Raw genomic sequence first — 20,460 nt, forward strand, 5'->3', positions numbered from 1 at the left:
CTTTGAAAGTCTCCGATCAAAAGACAAATAGTGTCTGACAGTGGTGGCACATGCTATTAATCCCAGCACTCAGGAGGCAGAGGCAGGTGGATCTCTGTGTGAGTTTGAAGCCAGCCTGCTCTACACAAAGAAACCCTGCCTCAGAAAAGCCAAAGAGAAAAAGAAATAGTGGATGAATGAATTCCACTCAGTATAAGACTGCATCCTACTTACAAAAGGCTACTTGGACACAGATGGGCTGAACGTGGAAGGACAGAAAATGATAATCCATTCGATTCCTAAAAGAATGGAGCAGACACAGCTGTACCTGTATCAGACAAAATCGGCTACACATTTCTGGAAGCATAATAAGATATGAAGAAAGTTACTCGATGATGATAAAGAGGTCAGTTCAACAGGAGGATATAATAATTATAGATTGGAATGCAACAATGTCAGAATACCTAAATGTATAAATCAAATACTAAGAAATCAGAAGGGAGAAATAGACAATACAATAAAGGAAGGACATTGAAATACCCTGCTTTCAATCGTGGAGAAATCACGCACACAGAAAACTGAGCGTGGAAGCATTAGACTTGCCCTATACTTCAGAGCAAATGGATATAACAGACCTATACAGAACATTCCTCCCAACAGCAGCAGAATGCGTATTCTTCTGACTCTCTCAGAGGACATTCTCCAGGGTGGATCATATGTTAGGCCACAAAACAAGCTTTAACAAATTTAAGAAGATTGAAATAATATCAAGTATCTTTTCCAACCACAGTGGTATGAAACTAGAAATCAACAACAGGAGGAAAATGGAAAATTCACGAATATGTGGAAATTAAACACTCTTCTGAACAACCAATGGGTCAAAGAAGAAATCAAAGGGGAAATAAGAAATATCTTGAGACAAACAAATATGGAAAGAGAGCACACCACACCTTACAGGATGCAGCAGCCGAACCCCAAGAGAGGTACTTACCTTGATTAGCACCCAGGAAAAACAATCTCAAATAAACAGTACAAATTTACACCTCCAGAGTATGGAGAAAAGAGCAAGCTAAGCCCCAATCCAGCAGATAGAATAAAACAACAAAGACAAAAGCAGAAGTGAATGAAATAGAGTTGAGGGACACCATGGAGCTTGACTAAGGTTTAACTTGCTGAAGATAAACAAAATTGAACCAAGCCTGAGTTAGAGACCCTAACCCAGAGGTAAAACCTCAAAATCGGAAGTGAAAGAGGGCACATTACACCGGGGAAAACAGAAACACAAAGGATTGCAACCCACCACCATGAACACATATACACAAACAAGCTGAAGAGCACTGAATACATGGGGAAATTCCTAGACATGTGCAACCTGCCAAGACCAAGGCATAGAAATAGAAACTCTGAACAAAGCAATGATGAGTAGAGGCTGAATCGGGAATCCAAACTCCCAACCAAGAGAGCCCCAGATACGATGACTTTACTGTTGAATTCCAACTGACATTTAAAGAAGAATTAATTCCATGTCTCAAACTCTTACTAAAAATTGAATGCGGGAACATTTCTGAATTCATTATCTGACACAAGCATCACCGTGCTATGAGAGGCAGACAAGGACCCTGCACGCAAACAGAATTCCAGCCATGTGCACCTGATGAACACAGAAGCTGAGCTTCTCAGTGAGACACTGCCAAACCACAGGTGTCAGCACATTGTAAGGCCACACCATGATTCGTCTGGGTTTCTCCCCGAGAAGTGGGGATGCCTAATATATACACATCAATAAGCCTCCTGTCTTAATAAAATGAAGGAGAAACGTAATTGGGTAATCTCAGATGTAGAGAAAGCATTTGAAAAAAATCCAACATCTTGTCATCATAAAATCCTCAACAACTTGGGTGTAGACTGAATGTAGCCTATCAAAGGGCACATGCAAAAGCCCATGATGAGCACCAAAGCCAGTGGGAAAAGCTTGAAATGCTTCCATCTACTATTAGGAATAAGATGAGAAGTGTCCACTCTTGTCACCTCTATTCAATGTATTACTGGAAGTTCTATCTAGATGAATTAGGAGGGAGAGAAGAAGAAAGAAATGGCATCCAAAATGGGTAAGATGTGACCTTGCCTCTAATTTCAGGTACTATGTTTTTATATATATATAAAAAAAAATAAAGCCTTTACAAAACTTGATTAAGTTTTTATACAGTAACAACCGCAAAATTGTTCAAAAGCAAGAAGACAATCTCATTTACAGTAGTGTCAAGAAGAATAAAGGCTTTGAAACAAATTTAAATAAGGAAGTGAAAGTTATACAATGACGTTTATCAAACACTGAAAAAAAGTGAAAGAAGACAGACATCAGTAAACCAATTTCTCATTAATTTGTGTTTTTAAAGTTTAAAATGTACCTACTCAGGACTAGAGAGACCTCTGAGCAGTTAAAGACACTGGCTGCTCTTGCAGAGGACCCAGGTTCAGTTCCCAGCACCCACATGGTGGCTCGCAGCTATCTGTAATCCAGTTCCAGGGATGCAACTCCCTCTTCTGATCTCTACGGGCACTGCACACACATGGTGCACATGTATAGACTCACACACACACACAAACATATAAAATAAAAATAAATCTTATAAAGGTATCTTTAGTAACTTTAGTATTCTGTAGGTTCAGCATAACCTCTAACAGAATTGCAGTAGTATTTTTCATAGAAATTTTTTACAAAGTATTTAAAAACCTCTGCGGAGCTACACAAGACCTTGAGGAACTAAAGCAATCAAGGAAGGACAAAATTGGAAGCATCCCACTTCCTGATTTCAAATTCTATTGTAAATCTATGGTAATAAAATCGCCATGGCACTGGCATAACAACGGAAGCACAGAGCAGTGGAACAGAGTAGAGAGCACAGAAGTAGCCCTTCCTTACATAGCCCAGTAATAGCCCAGTGATAGCCCAGTGATAGCCCAGTGATAGCCCAGTAATAGCCCAGTGATAGCCCAGTAATAGCCCAGTGATAGCCCTGTAATAGCCACAGAAGAAATGGATCGTCTACTCAAGACACAATGTCAGGGACACTGAAGGGTTACACAAAAAAGAAAAAAGTAAGAAATGACAAATAAATAAGACCCACATTTTAAACCATACACAAAAATCAACTTGAAGTTTGTAAAAAACTGAAACGTGAGACCAGAAAGCATGAAAATAGAATTAATCAACAAAATGAAAAGGCAAGCTGGAAAATGATATGTAAATCACACATCTAATAATGGATTAATAACTATAGTATATAAGGCATCCAGAGGAATCACCAAAGAAAACAAGAATCTAATTTCTTTAAAAAAAAGTGGATATCGTAGTTGAAACTGATTTAACAATACCTTAGACTTAATAATTAGGAAAACATCCAATCATTCAAACCAGGCAGTTTATAAACAGCAGAAATTCATTGCTTAGAGTTCTGGTGATTAGGAGGCTCAAGATCATTAGTAATTCAGGACCTGCTGATAGACCTACACCTGATTGGTAGAGCTTTCTTGGGGTCCTTCCACGGTGGAAGGAACAAACAAGTGCCTTCTAGCATCTTCTATAAAACACTAGCCCCCTTACGTCACAGCTGAGCTAGCTCTTAATGTTACTGCATGGGGAGATTAGATACAAGCATACACATTTGGAAGACAGGGGTGGGGCAAGTATTCATACCACAATGACAGGCAAAAGACCTAAAAAGATTTTTTTTTCTAAGAGACAGATGTATGACGAGGTGCTCAATAGCACTCATTATGAGGGGACTACAAATTAAAACCACACTGAAATGTTGCCTCTTGCTTGTTAGCATAGCTGTTATCAACATTCTAAAAGATAACTAATGTTAGGAAGGAAGCAGAAACCCTTGTGTACTGATAAATACGGGTATTGGAATAGCTATTGTAGACAACTTTTCGGAGCTTCTTCAGAAGGGAAAAATGGACCCCCCAGTGGTTTCACTTTCAAGTCTGTATCATACATTGCCTTAAAAGATATCTGCAGTCTTGATTCATCGCAGCATTGTTTACTGTAGCCATAACTTGGAAATAACCTGAATGCTCCTGTCAGACGAGTGAATAACAAAGGTGATGTGTAGATGAATATACAGTAGAATATTATCAGCCTTAGAAAACAAGTCCTTCATTGTAACTTTAATGAACCCAGAGGACATTGTCCTAAGCGAAATGAACCTAGTACAGTAAGAAAAGCTCTCTCTGGGATTCCATAGGTGGAGAAGCCAAGCTGGCATAAACCAACAGTAGATTGGTGCTTATCAGGGGCTGGAGGGTGTGGGAAGTAGATCCATGTTGATCATAGGTTATAAGAAAATGGAAGAACAAATATTTATGGTCTTATATTTGGCAATAGATTCTTAGATATGAATACGCCATCAAAATTACAAGCAACAAGAGAAACAACAGTCTTAGGTGTCAACTTGACCTAGGCTTCAGCAAGCACTTAATAAAATTCTTATTTTTATGTTAGCTCTGAAGGTATTTTGCAGTTATGGCTAGTTAAAACACTTGATTTGAAGGGACAGGAGATTGCTCTATAAAGGTACAGCATGTTTTAAAAAGAACACTCTGACATATTTCAAAAATGTCCCCTTTCTCCTTTCCCTGCTGGACGTAGTGGAGCCCTCCTCTACTTACCCCAGTGTCAGAATACAGAACCTACTGGGTCTGGAGGAACTCCTAAGGTCTGCCCAGACGCTCTCACTAGTTTCTTTACATGGTGGTTCCTAGGTTCCCATGGGCTTTTTATCTCTAAATGCCACACTGAGTTTTCTTTTCTTTTTTTTTCCATTTTTCCCTGTTATTAAAAATAGATTCTTTTTTCATACAATTATTTTGATTACAGTTTCCCCTCCCTTTACCCCTCCTGGTTCCTCCCCATGTCCCCTCCCCTCCAGATTCACTCCCTTTCTGTCTCCCATTAGAAAAGAACAGACTTCTACGAGATAACAAGTAAACATGACAAAATAACACACGGTAAGACGTGGTTTTCAGCAGTCTGTAAGCTCTGAGTCTGCATTCTCTACCTGGGTTCTAGCCAGGTTTGTCTCTGTTTGTCTCTGCTCCAATAAGCTGTGTTGTGCTGTCTGTCTCTAATTTGGGGCAGTAGTTTGATATTCTGTATATCTAAGAAAGGTTGCTCCTGTTTTGGTGGTTCTTGTTCTCCTCCTCCTCCTCCTCCTCCTCCTCCTCCTCCTCCTCCTCCTCCTCCTCCTCCTCCTCCTCCTCCTCCTCCTTCTCCTCTCCTCCTTCTTCTTCCTCTTCTTCTTTTCTTCCTTCTTCGGCTCCTTCTCTTCCTCCCGCTCCTCCTCTTCCCCTTCCTCCTTCTCCTCCTCCTTCTTCTCAGGATGGAGTGGTGACTTCCCTCCTTTCTGTTCACCTTTGAATTCATCTTGTTCTTTTTCTTTCTAATGTATTATGTTGTGAGTTTAGACTGCTTTGATATGCTTCCTCTTTTCTAATGTAAGCATTCAGTGCTATAAATTCTCCTCTCAACACAGCTTTGGTTGCATTACCTAGATCTTTATATGCTATATTTCACTCTCATTCGCTTCCCGTTACCGTGTGCCAGAGTCAACATTTCCCCACTGTAAGAGACATGTGAAAACAGGATTTCTTTCAAGCTTCACTAGACACCCCCTTTCCAAGACATATTTCCTCTACTTATGTTGAGAGCTATATTAGATATTGTTATAATTTTGCATTAACTGTCTAATATAATTTTAAAAATCAAGTAAAAGGCAAGTATTTTTTACCCACCTTAAAAAATGTTTTCCCTAGCATGCTTCCCTTACTATTGTTTTTTAATTTTAAGGCCCTCCCAACCCTCCCTTTGCTGTCTTTTTAATGTAGGCCTGTTGGTATCAAATACTCTTGTTGTCTCTTCATCTGAAAATGCCATCATTTCTGCATGATATTTTGTACGGATATAGCTTTTTAGCCCCTAAAATGTTGCGCCTGTTCCTTCTAGCTTCCCTGTTTTCCGATGAAACATGCTGTAATCTGGCTTGATCCCGCTGTAAGGAAGGCAATATTTCTCTACTGTTACTTTCATTAGTTTTCTTTGGTTTTGGTTTGTAGAAGTTTGATCGAATATCTCTTCTTTGGTGTTTGCTCAGCTTGTTGGGTCTGTACTCTGTGGTCTTGCTGAATTGGAGAATTCGGAGCGATTGTGTCTTCTGGTGTATTTTATCTTTCCTGTTCAAACTGAGTAGTAATCAATCCCCTATCATCAAATTCACTGATTCTTTTATTCAGTGTGTTCTCTTACTCATTTTTTTTCCAATTTTGCTTTCATATATATATATATATATATATATATATATATATATATTCTATTTCTTTACCAACTTTCTGGGATTTAAGTTTTGTTTCAAATATTTGGAGTTCGGTTGTCATCTAACTGCCATATTGTATCAACTCAGTTTGGGCAGGCATTGACTTACTCTCCTTATTCAAGTTTAAGTTTTCCTGAGGTTCTTGGTATGACAAGTGACTTTTTAAAAGGTGAAATCTGGCCATTTTGTATATTAACTTCTGTGATTCTTGATCCCACTGAAGTCTTCTACTTTAGTACTCCTCTCTTGGTGCTGATATGGGAAGGAGGCTAACGCTTCCTTACTGCCAGGCTAGATTAAAGTCCAGATTTTTAACTCCATTTTTAATGTTCACAGGGTGGATGGTGCATTGTTACTGTTGATAGAGATAGGATTTCAGACTTCCTATGGGACATCCGCAGACTTAGAAATAGGGAACACCTTGTAACCACCTACCGGGGAGGGGATGTTTGACCTTCTTGTATCTTGTAGGAGTGAGACAAAATGAGATGACCTGGGGAATCGTATTACAGTCCCAACGAGGGTGAAGGACTAGGCTCCCAACTCAGTCTTTATGGTCATGCGGGAGGTGGAGCCACACGTTTTTTCTAGGTTAAACTGGAATGAAATGACAGTGTCTAATAGGTTTCTGTCTTGGCACACTTTTCCTAGTCCTTTGGCAACAGGAAGCAGACTTTTGTAGGGACTGGGGGTTTTGTTTGTTTGTTTGTTTGGTTGGGTTTGGTTTACAGGATGCTTGACTTGTTCCCCTTGGTGTTTCTATTTGTAACATTCTTCAATCCCAAGAAAATCTCCACCATATTGTTCCTTGAGTTCTCTGTTCCTTACCTTTCTCTCCACTTTTCAGAGACGTGTACATACATATAGGTCAAAGCACAGATATATAGATGTAGATACAGACATAAGTTGTGCAAAACATTTCACAGTACTCAGCGGGCTGAGTTGAGAGAAGTGTATTTTCTTGTTTCCATCTGGGACTATAAATTTTGCTATCCCTTTTTCCATTTAAAAAAACTCTCTTTGAACAAAGGAAAGACTGGAAATAATTCACATCTTCCAGTCTTTCCTTGTAATTAGCGGGTGACACGTAACTTCTAACACTCAATGTATCTGATGTGAAAAGGAGCCTTAAGGGCTGAACGCTGGCTTTCACCAAGGAGGAAGCTATGGTGGAGCAGAGATCAGTTCTGCTGTACTTTCTAATGTTGATTTCAGTCATTCCCACCCTGTTTCTGATTGATGAGTCTTAGAGCTGTGTTTAAAGAGCCTTGGTCCTTGTTTTCCTGTGTCCTATAAGTGCAGGCCCATGGGGGCAGGCTATGAGATCGAGACCCATTGGTTCCTTGCAAGCCTCCTCTCCAAAGTTACTGTTGAGGGTTTCTACTTCTATTAGGCTGAGCCCTTGGAATTGTAGACTTCTTCCCTCTATAACCTAATACTTTGTTCTCAGTCCCTTCCGTCCAGATGCTCCCCCACCTCTAGGCTCAGCAACAGTTCAGGGAAGCACATTCCATACTCCTTGGGGCTGAGTCCAACTTAGTGGCAGCTATTCAAGAATGCAGGTTGTGTTTGTGTGTATGTAGGGGGAGCACTGTCTGTTTGGCTGGCCTGGAGCCAGTGGTGGGGAAATCCCCAAAGGGCCACAGTCTTAAGGGCTGTCAGGAGAGCTAGAAGCTGCCGCCAAGGACAGGGCAGCAGCATGCAAAGCCCTAGTCCAAGAGGCATCAGTCTGGACTGGGAACAGTGAAGTCCTGGGATTGTTGAAATAATAGTGGTCCCTGTGGGAGATGCTTACAAAATGATTTTGAAGCCAATGCTGCCCTTGGTCCTTGGTTAACTAGGCCTCTTGAACTACCTGGTCACCTATACTATACCTACACTGTAACCTTGTCTTTTTTTTTTTTTTTTTACTTAAAATGGGGATGGTATTCTAGAAGTTTTCATGTCTTAGTTTTAGTAACTTCTTTTGAGACTGTCTATTTTGTCCTGGCATATTCCCAAGTCCTAAATTATCTGATGATCTCTTCACTGGATAGATAACCATTATTGTAACTGTGTTGAACACTGGCTGTAACTAAGTTTTTAAATGTACATTTGGATCAGCTTTTGGAATCATGCTTCCAAAGACCCTAACACTCCACCAAACATTTGTAGATGTCATAAATGTTGGACCTGCCCCCAAGTGAGTTGAAGGCCTCATAGTCATCACTACTCCTTGAACCACCCCTGAAGAGCCACTGTCCCAAAGGAAGCCAATGAATGGGACTTAGAGACTAAGGTGGGGCCTTGGAGGTGGTTTTACAGAGTCTTCTGGAGACTCTGTAAAGGAGACTCCGAGAAGGAAATTTTTCAGGGTGGCACAAATCAGAATTCCAAGAGATGGGAAAATTCTTGTTTGAGTCTACTGTGAAGCAGGGTGGGTACTGCATGGCAGACCCTGGTTCAAAAAAGTCAGTAATGGCAGTAGTAAGGACACTAGGCTACCCTTTAAAGAAAGGAGACTTGTGGGACTGGGCCTAGTCCCACTGCTTTGAAATGACCAGAAAAAGCCTGAGTTTACTCTATCCACTTAGAGCCAAAGGGGACCATTATTAATTTACCAAAAGTTCATCCACCATTGATCACATGCTAGCTACTAGCTAGACAGTCCCATCATTGGAGGACTCCCAGTCTAACAAGGAGGAGCTCCCTTAGCCAATAGCCTTTAAGATACTAGCCCACTTGAGCGTGGTCTCTTATACTATAAATGCAGCTGTAAAACATGTGCTTTCTCTCTTGCTTCCAGCTGCTAGACTCTGTTCCTGTTCCCCATTCATGCAGAGGACTGTGATCTAGGACATTGATCTGTGCATCTCCCCTAAACAAATAACCCTTTATTATATGTAAAAAAAATACCCTATCAACTACTCAGAGACCATTTACAATGATAAAAACAGCAATCTTGAAACTTAACCATCATTTTACTCTTACAGGATCCCATAGAAAGAACATCACTCCCATGACAGCTGGAAGCAATTCTAGAAGACAAATCCCCTCTCCCAACAAAGTTTGCCCTCAAGGTTAGGACACCATTTAGGGGCTGATTATTACTCATACAGGGTTGGGGGTTGGGGTAAAAATTATGTAGGCTCAGAGATCTCAAAAAAAGAGAGGGAAAACTGAATGAGATAATAGGTAGATTAGTGTGAATTTACTCACATTAATAATAATAATAGTGAGTAATAGAGTGAATACTTGTGAGCTATTATTTACGGACAATTTACATTGGTATAGTTTCTTGTATATTGATACAAGTTCAAATTATATTTGTTATTTCTGTTTATAATATTTGTACACCTATGCAAAGTTATTTTGTCAGATTGTATCCATGTATGTTTCTACCTCTAAGACAATTTGTATATTGCTACAATTTTAGGATATATTTATCATATTACATTATATATTTCTACCTCTGATCAAGATATTAATACATTGTTTACGTTTTGAGGTCATTGTTTTCCTTTAGTGCACAGTTGTTTAAAGATTATTTAATATTCTGTTATGAAGCCTTAATCTTTAAGTTATATAGGTATTAAGTATTATAAGTCAATAGTCAATTATACTTATTATACTTTTGGTCAGACTAATTAGATTCTTTACACACATAGAGATTGTATTCTGCATAGATAGGTAATCTTCAACCACTTCAAAGATCAGTAGAGCACAGCCTTTAAATAACTTAGGATTTTGTTGATGTGAGACATGATTGCTCCTGGCAACACTGATCTATTTCCTGAGAGAGTGTTGAACACCAAAGACACTCCAATTGAAATTTTTTTGTTTTCTTCTTGGTACAACTGGCCTTTGGGCAAGAAACTGCCCATGCATTGACCACTGACAAAGTGCACAATGTCCAGACTAAACAAGCAGGATACAAGAAAAAAGACTATCAAACCTTGCCAAGACAGGGTAAGATGGTTTTGAAAAATTTCCTACATCTTAAAATGGTCTGTCAGTTACTCTAGGCCTTAGGCAAAGTTGGTTGTTTCAGCATTGCAAATGAGACTTTGGGTGATTGCTCAGGTAGCCAGTTGTCTCTGTAATATACTGCACATTTTGGAAGCTACTTGATTGCACTTCTTACCTACTCAAGTAATATTATCCCCTTCTCAGGCCTTTGATGGGGTTGAAAATTAGACAGTCATAAGTTACTGTCCTCTTATGATCTAGCAAAGCCATTTTCAATACAAAACTTAGACTCCTTAGGATAGAATGTTTGTTAAAACATTAGGATATGTTCCTTGCTTAATATTGTTTATATTGGTTGTAATTCTAACTTTATACTTGATATCTGTTCCTAGTATACATAGTTTTGTGTTGGGTTTGGAACTCTCTTATTTAAACAAAAGGGGGAGGTGCTGTGGGAACTCCTTTAGTCAATAGCCTTTAAGATACCAGCCCACTTGGGTGTGGTCTCTTATACTATAAATGCAGCTGTAAAGCTTGTATGTTCTCTCTCTTGTTTTGGACTTTCACTTCTGGCTGCTAGGTTCTGTTCCTGTTCCCCATTCATGCAAAGGACTGTGATCTAGGACAGTGATCTATGAGTCACCCCTAAATAAATAACCCTTTATTATATGTAATTCTGAACTAGTGTGGGATTATTTTGTATCTTCTGCCATCAGACAAGGAGACTGTGACAATATAATATAGTCGGAAAACTGTGGAAGGCCAAATAGAGGACCCAGCCTAGACAGGGCATCAGGAAGACTTTCTGGAAGCATCCATGTCTAAAGTGGAAACTAGAAGGTGAGAAGGTCTTATCTGGGAAAGAGGTGCAGAAAGGAGCAGTGGTCTCTGAGGAGGGATGAACATATATAACAAGCATGACCTACTCTGACATTACTCAGTCCCTAGGCTTAACCATGCCAAGGATTATAATAACCTATCCTCAGGGCTTTGGGTCACCTTCTGCCAAAGATATCAGGGACCATACTCATCTGTCATTGAAACTAACTCCACAGAATGGTGAAGCAGAGCTGGGCCCTGGAGCTTCTTGGGGAGGCTTAGAAAGGCAGTTTCAGAGAAACCAGGGCCAGAGCATTTAAGACTAACCACAATGCCTTTTAGCTGGGGAAGGATGTGGCCAGAGGAACTGGCAGTCCCTGCCCATTAGTGCCTGCACCTGACATGGTGTTTTACCATGTTCAGAGGATGATCATACTACCACTCTCTGTGAGACGCACTGTGGTCCAGTGACTATATCTAAAACAAGATTTTCCACAACTGGGCACAAAGGGTAGCATCTTCAATTGTCAATGACCAGATTACAGATCCTCCATGAGGAGGAGATGGCCAGGCCTCTCCAGATTGTGGAGTCAAGAAGTTTAAGATAGTAGCTGGGTATGTGCATGCTATGATCCCAAAGAAATGAGAGCAGACACTTAGGATGCCTGCAGAAGCTGCAGAAAGGCCTATTTCAGGCATTCATAGTACACCTATGTGAGGGTAGCCCAGTGAACAGTAAGTGCTCACCCACAACCAGGCAGCACAGATCAAGTCAGGTAATGACAACTGCTCTGGAGCATCTCTGGCAGAGAGGAGAGCTGTGTGCTACAAGGAGGAACTGGACCTTGGCTGGGTAGGTAGAAGCTGAGCACTTCACTTCAGTTCCTGACAAGGCCTTCCTTTGCTGGCTGATCTTAAGCATCCATTTCTTATTTTGATGAATGAGGATAGCAAACACAGCCCGTATCCCAAGGTGGGGAAATCCATATGAGTCAATGGTTGTAACTAGGAAAGGAAATGGCAAACGAGAGAGAAAGGTGGCCTGGTGGGTATGAGAGCTACCGAACCAACATTTCTGCCTTTTGACCACCCTTCCAACCAAAGCTTCCTTCCAGGCTTTGTTGCTAGATCTCTCCCAGGTCAATGGTACCCTCATTTTTGGAGTAACCTCAATTCCAAAATGGGGATTCCATTCCTCCTCTTTGTCATTGTCACTGCTTAGGGACTTGGGAGCCTATCTGCTTAGTGCTGGGTGAGTTGAGCCTCATGCTAATTATGCTGGTTAACTTTGATGGTCAACTTGACACAGCCTAGAATCACAGTCTTAGTACGGAATTATCTAGATCAGGTTGGCCTGTGGGCATATCTGCAAGGGACTGTCCTGGTTGTGGATTGATAAAGACAGAGGTCTAGGTCCTGAGCCATGTTAGACAGGAGAAGCTAGCTGAGAGCAAGCAAACAGGGGTGAGAATGCTCAGCACTGGAGACGCCATGCAACTAAGTGCTTTGACTTCCCAGAAGTGATAGACTTACTGTGATGTGGACTCGTAAGCCAAATAAATCATTTCGTTCCTTATGTTTTGCCAGGGTATTTGTCCCAGCAACAGAACAGTACCCCAAGTCTTCCTGCGCATGATGTTTCTCTCCTCATCTTCATCAGCCTTCCCAAGCCTTCATCATTTCTGGTGACTTGGGCTAGGACTTTGAACTTTACAGAATCTTGCCTTTGACAAGGCTTTCTGAGGCTAACCTTTACTGCCTACATTCCAGTTTCTACCCTACCAACATGGTCATTTCTCTTTCGGTCCTCTTCGGTTTACTGAGGGGCTGCTATGATCCTAGTAAACAGGGATAAGTTACAGGGAGTTTCAGTGGAGCAGAGGTTACACCTTTCTCAGGCCTTTGTGGAAGACCAAACATCAGGCTGAGTTCTGCACCTTAATGACCGAGTTTGCTCCCAATTGAGCTACTATGAAGAGACTCTAGAGAGGGACTCAGGGACACAGGATCCCAGTGTCCGATTTCAGCCTCAGTCACTTCCCAACAACATGGCTTCCCTCCAAGCCTCAGCCTACCAGATGGGCAAAACAATCACCCATGGCCTGACAGCGGAACCACACATCACTAGACAACCTTCTTTGTGTGAGCATCTCAGAGTATGCTTCCACAAACTGAAACGATGTCATGTGGGCTAATCACCAGGCCCAGCTTCAGTGAAGTATAGAGATGGTGAGCAAACGTGGCAAGAAGCTTTCCCAGTGGTGTATAGCATAACACACTGTCTTCTGGCCAACGTGTTTTATAAGTAGAATTATATTCTCAAAGCACAATGCTAGTACACCGAATAGCAACGCACAAGCCAGTAGCACTGTTTATTATAGGGGCCAGGGGTCATGTACATCATTGCATGCATACACTGTCATGCAACTGGCATGTGACTGGTCAGGCAGTGGTTTGTTTACAACAGTGTACCACGAATGTGTGAGCGATGTGTTGTTCTATGTCTAACGTCATGGTGGTTATGGTGTCACGAGGTGATAGGAAGTTTTCAGCACCCTTCGAATCTTTGGGGAGCCTCATTGTGTATGTGGCCTGCCAAGGATCAGAACATTCCACAGCACATGATTGCAGTGAAGGCCTCTGAGGATTATGGGAAACTAAATCCTACCAGCAGCTTGATAAGTCTTCATAGGTCAGGAAGCTCAGAACAGAGCTGGGTGTGGCTCTGTACTCAGGGGTGCTGAGATTTTGTCATCTCACTCTCTTACAGCGACACACATAGGAAGTCAGTTACCTGGGCTATTGGTCATGGTGGTGCCCTGAGCGTCTCCTCTTGTCCTCTTCTTCCTATATCCCGTCATGGTTTTATTCTCTCAAGAGCCACAGCGGGATGGGTGCCAGCCCTCTGACATGAAATACCACTTTGGCTCCAAGCCCTCCACTCCTCATATGAGCCTCTGCCCACATTCCATTCGACGCTTTGGACACCGAAATGTATTTTACACCTTAACCTCCTCGGGAGGTGTCCTTTGGCCACCTGCTATTTCAGTCACCTCCCTTCTCCCACCGGCCAGAGTCACTTCCTACTGGCAGGATGCTTTGGGGCCAGGCCTGCTAGAGTGGCATTTTTTTCTAGGTCGAGACCATCTTGCTTCCGTAGAACTAGTTCCGGCCCTCTACTTTTCTGACTCCCACTGAATGAAGCCCCTTGCATGGAGCCTCTCAGCAGTGCAGCGACAAGCTATGCTGATTTCAAAGGCAACCTCATTGTTTGGAGAAGACCTGCCTCCACAGTAAAATGAAAAAAAAAAAACCCACCAGGGGTCTTATTGGCATTTGACCCTTGCCCCTGTTTCAAGGGTGGTTATTTCAGAATGTTAGTTCCCTGAAGACTTGGAATCAACTGGCTCCTGGGAGATTTCCACAGGGACAACACTGTCTTTGTAGCTGCAAGCTAGCAACCCGGTCTCAGTTCCAGAGAATGGCTGCTCTGTGACCTAATGGGACACAGGTGAGTGCCAGCTGGAAGTTGGGCACATGCATGATTCGACACTTCAAAACTATCAGGCAAAGTCATCGGAACATATGTTATAGTAAAAGAGCACACACTGTAGCAAATTCTAGCTCCACTCCAATCCCAGCTTACTTGGTTGTAGTATTTGGCGTCTAGGAGATTTGACATGAGATTCTTCCTGTGTGCAAACTGCTCAGTGCTGACCCTGGCACACGGTAGATGCTTAGTAGTACTCTGCCTGCCTCCATTCCTCATCTCTGCAAAGCAGAGGAGCTGGAGGAGCACTCTGCTCAGGGAGGAGACAGGCCCGGCTTGCAGTAGTCCATGCAGATCCCATGACCTTCTGATGAGCCCGGAGCTAGGATATGGGGGCTCAGGCTGACTGGGGACTGAAGTCAGGACTTTAGCACAGGGAGTAGTGGATTGTGGGAACATAAAAATCATAGTCTGAGCTAGGGAGGCCGGGCTGCCAGTTTTAAGTTTCTGCAACTCCTTGTCCTTGGCTAAGTACTTATTTATGCTATGAAGACAACACTAGAGGTGCTCAAAAGTCTTTAAGGTACCTCCCAGTCTGGCCACTCCATGCATGTATAAGAAGCAGAAGCATTCATCAGGGACCTTGCAGGCAAAAAGGAGTGTTGAGAGGGGTGGTGGTTAGGATTCTGTCAACTTGACACAAACTAGAGTTCCTCTTAGCAGAGGGAGGATCAATTGAGAATTGAGAGAATGCCTCATCAGACTGACCTGTAGACAAGTCTACAAGGCCTTTTCTTAGTTAATGACTGATATAGGAGGGCCTTGCCCTGTGGGAGCTGTCACCCCAGGGCAGGTGGTCCTGGGTGGTAGAAGAAAGCAAGCTGAACAAGTCATAAGTGGCATGCAGCAAGTAGCTCCCCTCCACAGCCTCTGCTTCAGTCCCTGCTGTGGGACAACGATCTGTACCCTGCCACTTGTATTGTTTTAATAAAATGCTGATTGGCCAGTAGTCAGGCAGGAAGTATAGGCAGGATGACCAGGTAGGAAGTATGGGCAGGGTGACCAGAATGGGAAAATTCTGGGACGGGGAAAGGTTCAGTCTGCAGTCATAACCCAGACGCAGAGGAAGCAAGATGAGAATGTCTCGTTGATAAAAGGTACCAAGCCATGTGGCTGACACAGAAGATAATTATGGGTTAATGTAGGCTGTAAGAGTTAATAAGAAGCCTGGGGTAATAGATCAACCCATTTTTTTATTAATGTAGAACTCTGTGTGTTTCTTTGGGACTGAACAGCTATGGGACCAGGTGGGACAGAAACCTCTGTCCCTGCCTCCAGATTCCTGCCTTGAGCGTCTGCCCTGGCTTGCCTCAGTGAAGGACTGTAAACTGTAAGCTGAAATAAACCCCCTATCCTCCTTAAGTCACTTGTGGTTTTTCACATCAATAAAAGGTAAGCTAGGGAAGAAATTGGTTCATGGAATATTGCTGTGACAGACCTGACCTTGCTGTTCCGGGGAGGATTGTGGAAGTGTTTGGAAGTTTGGACTGGAAAAGCTGTTAAATGCTTAGAGCTTAATAGATTGTTTTGTCAGAGCTTTGTAGATAAGAATTCTGAGAGGAATGCATGAGATGGAGGCCTGCCTTGTGAAATTTCAGAGGGAAACAAAGACTTTATCAGGCCTGTTCATAGAATATTTTGCAATAAGAATGTGTGGGTTCTGGTCATCTATGAATGGAAACTCAGCTGCAATTAACAAAAGACCAGCATCGTTCACTGAATTGAAATCTTCTGGGAAGTATTTCCTCTTGGTCTTCACACAGAGCTGTACTCCAGAGGGCATCAAGACTGTCTTTCAAGCGGGTAGTTAGACCTGATAATGTGTAAGAGTCTCCCACATTTTGCTTGGTTTGGCAGCATGAGAGCCACATGATTTGAAGGGGTCATGGAGAGCAGCTGAGGCTTGGCACTTTAAGAGGCCATAAGCCACAGATGAAGACCCAGCCTCAGTTCCAACAAAAGTCCCATTACAGGCCCATTTTTGAAGGGGTCTTTCCAAGAAACTGAGGCTTGGCACCGTGAGGTAGTGTCAGAGTCCCTTAAGAGCCTAGGAGAAGTTGTTGGTGGAGGTGCTGCCTCAGTTGCAGTGGAGAACCCAGCGTATTGAAGATGCCAGGACTGTGGGATGACCACCAAGAGCAACAACATCTGTGGAGAGGAACCCATGTGCAGCATATGGCAGAAATTAATAGGTAAAGCAGTCTAAGTCCTTTGGAGCCCAGAAGATCACGCATGAGTCCTAGCCATTGGACATTGAACAATTTATAGTGTTGGATTTGGGTTTTGCCTTGATCTAATTGTGACTGTGCCTTGGTTCTCCACTCTTGGAATAAGAAGTATGTAACTTATATTTATGTTACAGGAGCCCACAGTTAAAAGACTTCGGACTTTTAAAGAGATGTTAGATATTTTAGAGGCTGAATTTTTTAAAGGTGATGGGGATTCTAAAGTTATACTATACTTTTTATACTGTGATATTATCATGAGATCTTGGGAATAAGCCAGAAAAGAAAGGTTATGATTTAGTAATGATGTGTTTGTGTGTCAAGTTGACAATGAGTTGATTGTACTGGTTAGTTTTTTGTTTTGTTTTGTTTTGTTTTGTTTTTTTGTCAACTCATCACAAGCTAGGGCCATCTGGGAAGAGGAAAATTCAATTGAAAACAAAATGCCTCTTCAGATTGGCCTGTAGGCAAGTTTGTGGGGACATTATCTTGATTGATTGGTGTGGGAGGGTCTAAATCACTGTGGTCAATGCCACCCTTTTGAAGGTGGCCTTGAGTTGCATAAAAATTCAAAAATGAGCGAGCCATGGAAAACAAGCCAGTTCTACATGTCCTCTCCTTCAGTTTCTTTCTACAGGTTCCTGTGAGTTCCTGCCCTTATTTCCCTTTATGGTGGACGGTAATCTGTAAGATGAAATAAACTCTTGCCTCCTCAAGTCACTTTGGTCATGGTGTTGATCACAGTGCTAAACAGGACAAGCAAAAAAACAAAACAAAACAAAAAACCTATTTTGTTACCTGGAATATTGGAATGGGGGCCAAGTGTGATCAATGTCAAATCCCTCTCATGTCTCCAGTCTCAAGCATTTTTCCCCCGTGAGGGTGTGACTCAGCAAACATGGAGCAGAACAGGTCCCGCCTTTTATAGGCCACCAGGTCCAAGCAGCACTTAGAGGGATCTTGACAAGTCTAAGTGTGTTCTGGATGGGCGGGGCTCCCTGCCTCTACCTTGCCACTCCTCTCTTCTCAGAACTGGCCTGGATGATCATGGAAAACCATGGGGGTCCACTCTCCAATCCCTGGCCATGCCGGGGAGTGAGGCTTCTTTCCTCCCAAAGTGCACAGGGCCTAGTTTTGCCTTCTCTCCTTCCCATGGCCCTTCTAGCCATGCAGTACCTGAAGATGGTTTCATGACATTTCTGAGCCTGGCTTACCCCAATTGCAAGCTGATGTGACATTCATTTCCCTAGCATCGTATCAGAACTCCTCGTCTTGTCTGAGCCCACTTGGAGGTTGAGATTCTTGGAGAATCCAAAGACCCCTCCATTATGGAATTCTCTGAGGTGGAGATATGTTGAGTCTTGGATTCCTTCTCCAGGTTCAGGGAAAATATCAGACCCAATTTCCAGGCTAAATTCTCCAGCCATCTTAGCCGCCCTATGCCAACAGGCTGGTATCCCTTCCCAATCCAGACTTGCCATTGTCTTTTGCACATCTGGGTAGAAAATGTAAGTGCTTTATTGAAAACATTGTTTGGGAAACAGAGTCTGCTTATGTAGCCCCAGACTGTCCTTGACCTCAGTGATCCCACGTTGGCCTTGAGTTTGAAGCAACCCTCCTGGCTCAGCCTCCCAAGCACGAGGTTTACAGGTGTGTGATTTCATGCCCAGTAGTGCTATCACTTCATGACTTCTCTCTATCGATGTGATTTGTTGAAATGGTTAAAAAAACACACGCAAGACCCAAATATGCAGACACTGGGCATATTCTAGCTGGGGTTTAGACCTCCCTGCTTCCTATATGTAATTGTCCTTACTTCACAGAGATTTCTGAGACTTCCTTCATCCACTCAGCAAATAGGAACGGGGCATTTACTGGAGCCGTACACCACTGTAAGTGCTGCAATTAATTGTGGCAACCCATGGAAAGGGCTGAGTCCTACACTGGCTATGTGGCAAGAGCCCAGGCAATAAGAACTTCATCTCCTTCCTTCATATAGGAATGGCCACGTGACTATCTACTGTGCACCATGTATCCTTAGAAACATTTTTATTCTTCTATTCCTCACTACCCTTTTGAAATGGATATTATGTTTATCGCCCTCCCTTTACAGAGGAGAAAAGTGAGGCACAGAAAGGTGATATAAATGGTTTCAGGCCACACAGCTAGCAAATGGCTGGCCCTAAGTCATTACTCGTGACCATTTTAACATCTCATCTGTCTTGACTAGGACATATAGCTTTTTTTCCCCCTAAAATTAAGGTCAAACTCACAGCCCCACTGCTATACAATATTATTATATATATAATATATGCTCAAATATACACACATCGTACACAAGCCCATTCATGCTACAAACACCATTCTCGTATTCAGTGTGGCATGCACAGTGGCCTTCTGATGGCCCCAGAATTGTGAAATGAGGCACTGTCCGTATATTTTCAGTGTCTCAATCAAGCAGATCCCAGCTGCCCAGCCCCTACCCTGCATGGGCCTGCCCCACTGCTGCTAGATGCACAGCAGGTGGGTGCACTCTGTCTCTAGCACACACATTCCTGCTTCAGCTCCCATGGTCATAAGAGTCACTGAAAGAGAAGGAATGCTATCTGCAATCGGAGGCTGTGCGGTGTGGTGGGCAAGGTCAGCAGGGAGGAGGGGAGTGGAGGGATAGTTGTAGCCAGAGACAAAGGGCCGGGGGAGGGTGAGAAGAGAGGCTGCACCAGCAGGAGGAGGAGGAGATCTTGATAAACCATGCAAGATTGGAGAGGGGGATGTGGGGATTGGACTCGCAAGAACTTTCTCAAGCCGTAAATTTTCACTAACTCCCTAAAGCCTGGAGTTTGGAGGCCAGAGGCTGGAAACTTGATCAGGTCCTGAGACAATCAGTCTCAGGAGCAGCAGAGTCAGGGCGCAGGCCCAGATGGAAGGAGGAGGCACTGGGTTGCCCATCCTTCTGGGTTTGAGCACTGTGCCCTGAATGTTTGGCCAGAGGTCACCCTAGAATATTAACTCCCTTGGCTGCTCTATGCCCATTTATGTGGATCTGTGTCTGAGCGCACACAAGGACTTAGAAACAAATGTCCAAGTCTGACTCCCTGAGGTTATCAGCTGTGCGAGCGTGTTACACACCTTTTGTCCCCTACTCTGCTAATGGAGATCGTTGTCACCTCATAGGAGCCTATGGGTGGGCTGATGAAATGCATGTGGTAGACGGAACCCAGAACCCAACACAATCAATGCTCACTAACTGGTACCCTGACGGACCCAGGAGTCTAAATTCATCCCAAACGCTGGTGCAGAGAAGCATGCTGGGTAGGTTGTAACGCCTGTGCCTCTGCTGCAATCCTGTCTTTACCTGTGAGCTCAGACGGAATTGCACTCTTTCTGCGCACTCAGCCACACAGGATGCAAGCATATATTTGCACAAAGCGCTCATACATATACCCACACATGTCTGCGCACATCTGCGTGCATGTGTGCAGTCCACACCTGCACCTGCACACTGCATGCTCCCATGCACGATTGCATGGGTGCAGGCACCTTTGCGAGTACCCAGGAACACATG

Source organism: Chionomys nivalis, chromosome X, assembly GCF_950005125.1.
Source record: "Chionomys nivalis chromosome X, mChiNiv1.1, whole genome shotgun sequence".
Lineage (NCBI taxonomy): Eukaryota > Metazoa > Chordata > Mammalia > Rodentia > Cricetidae > Chionomys > Chionomys nivalis.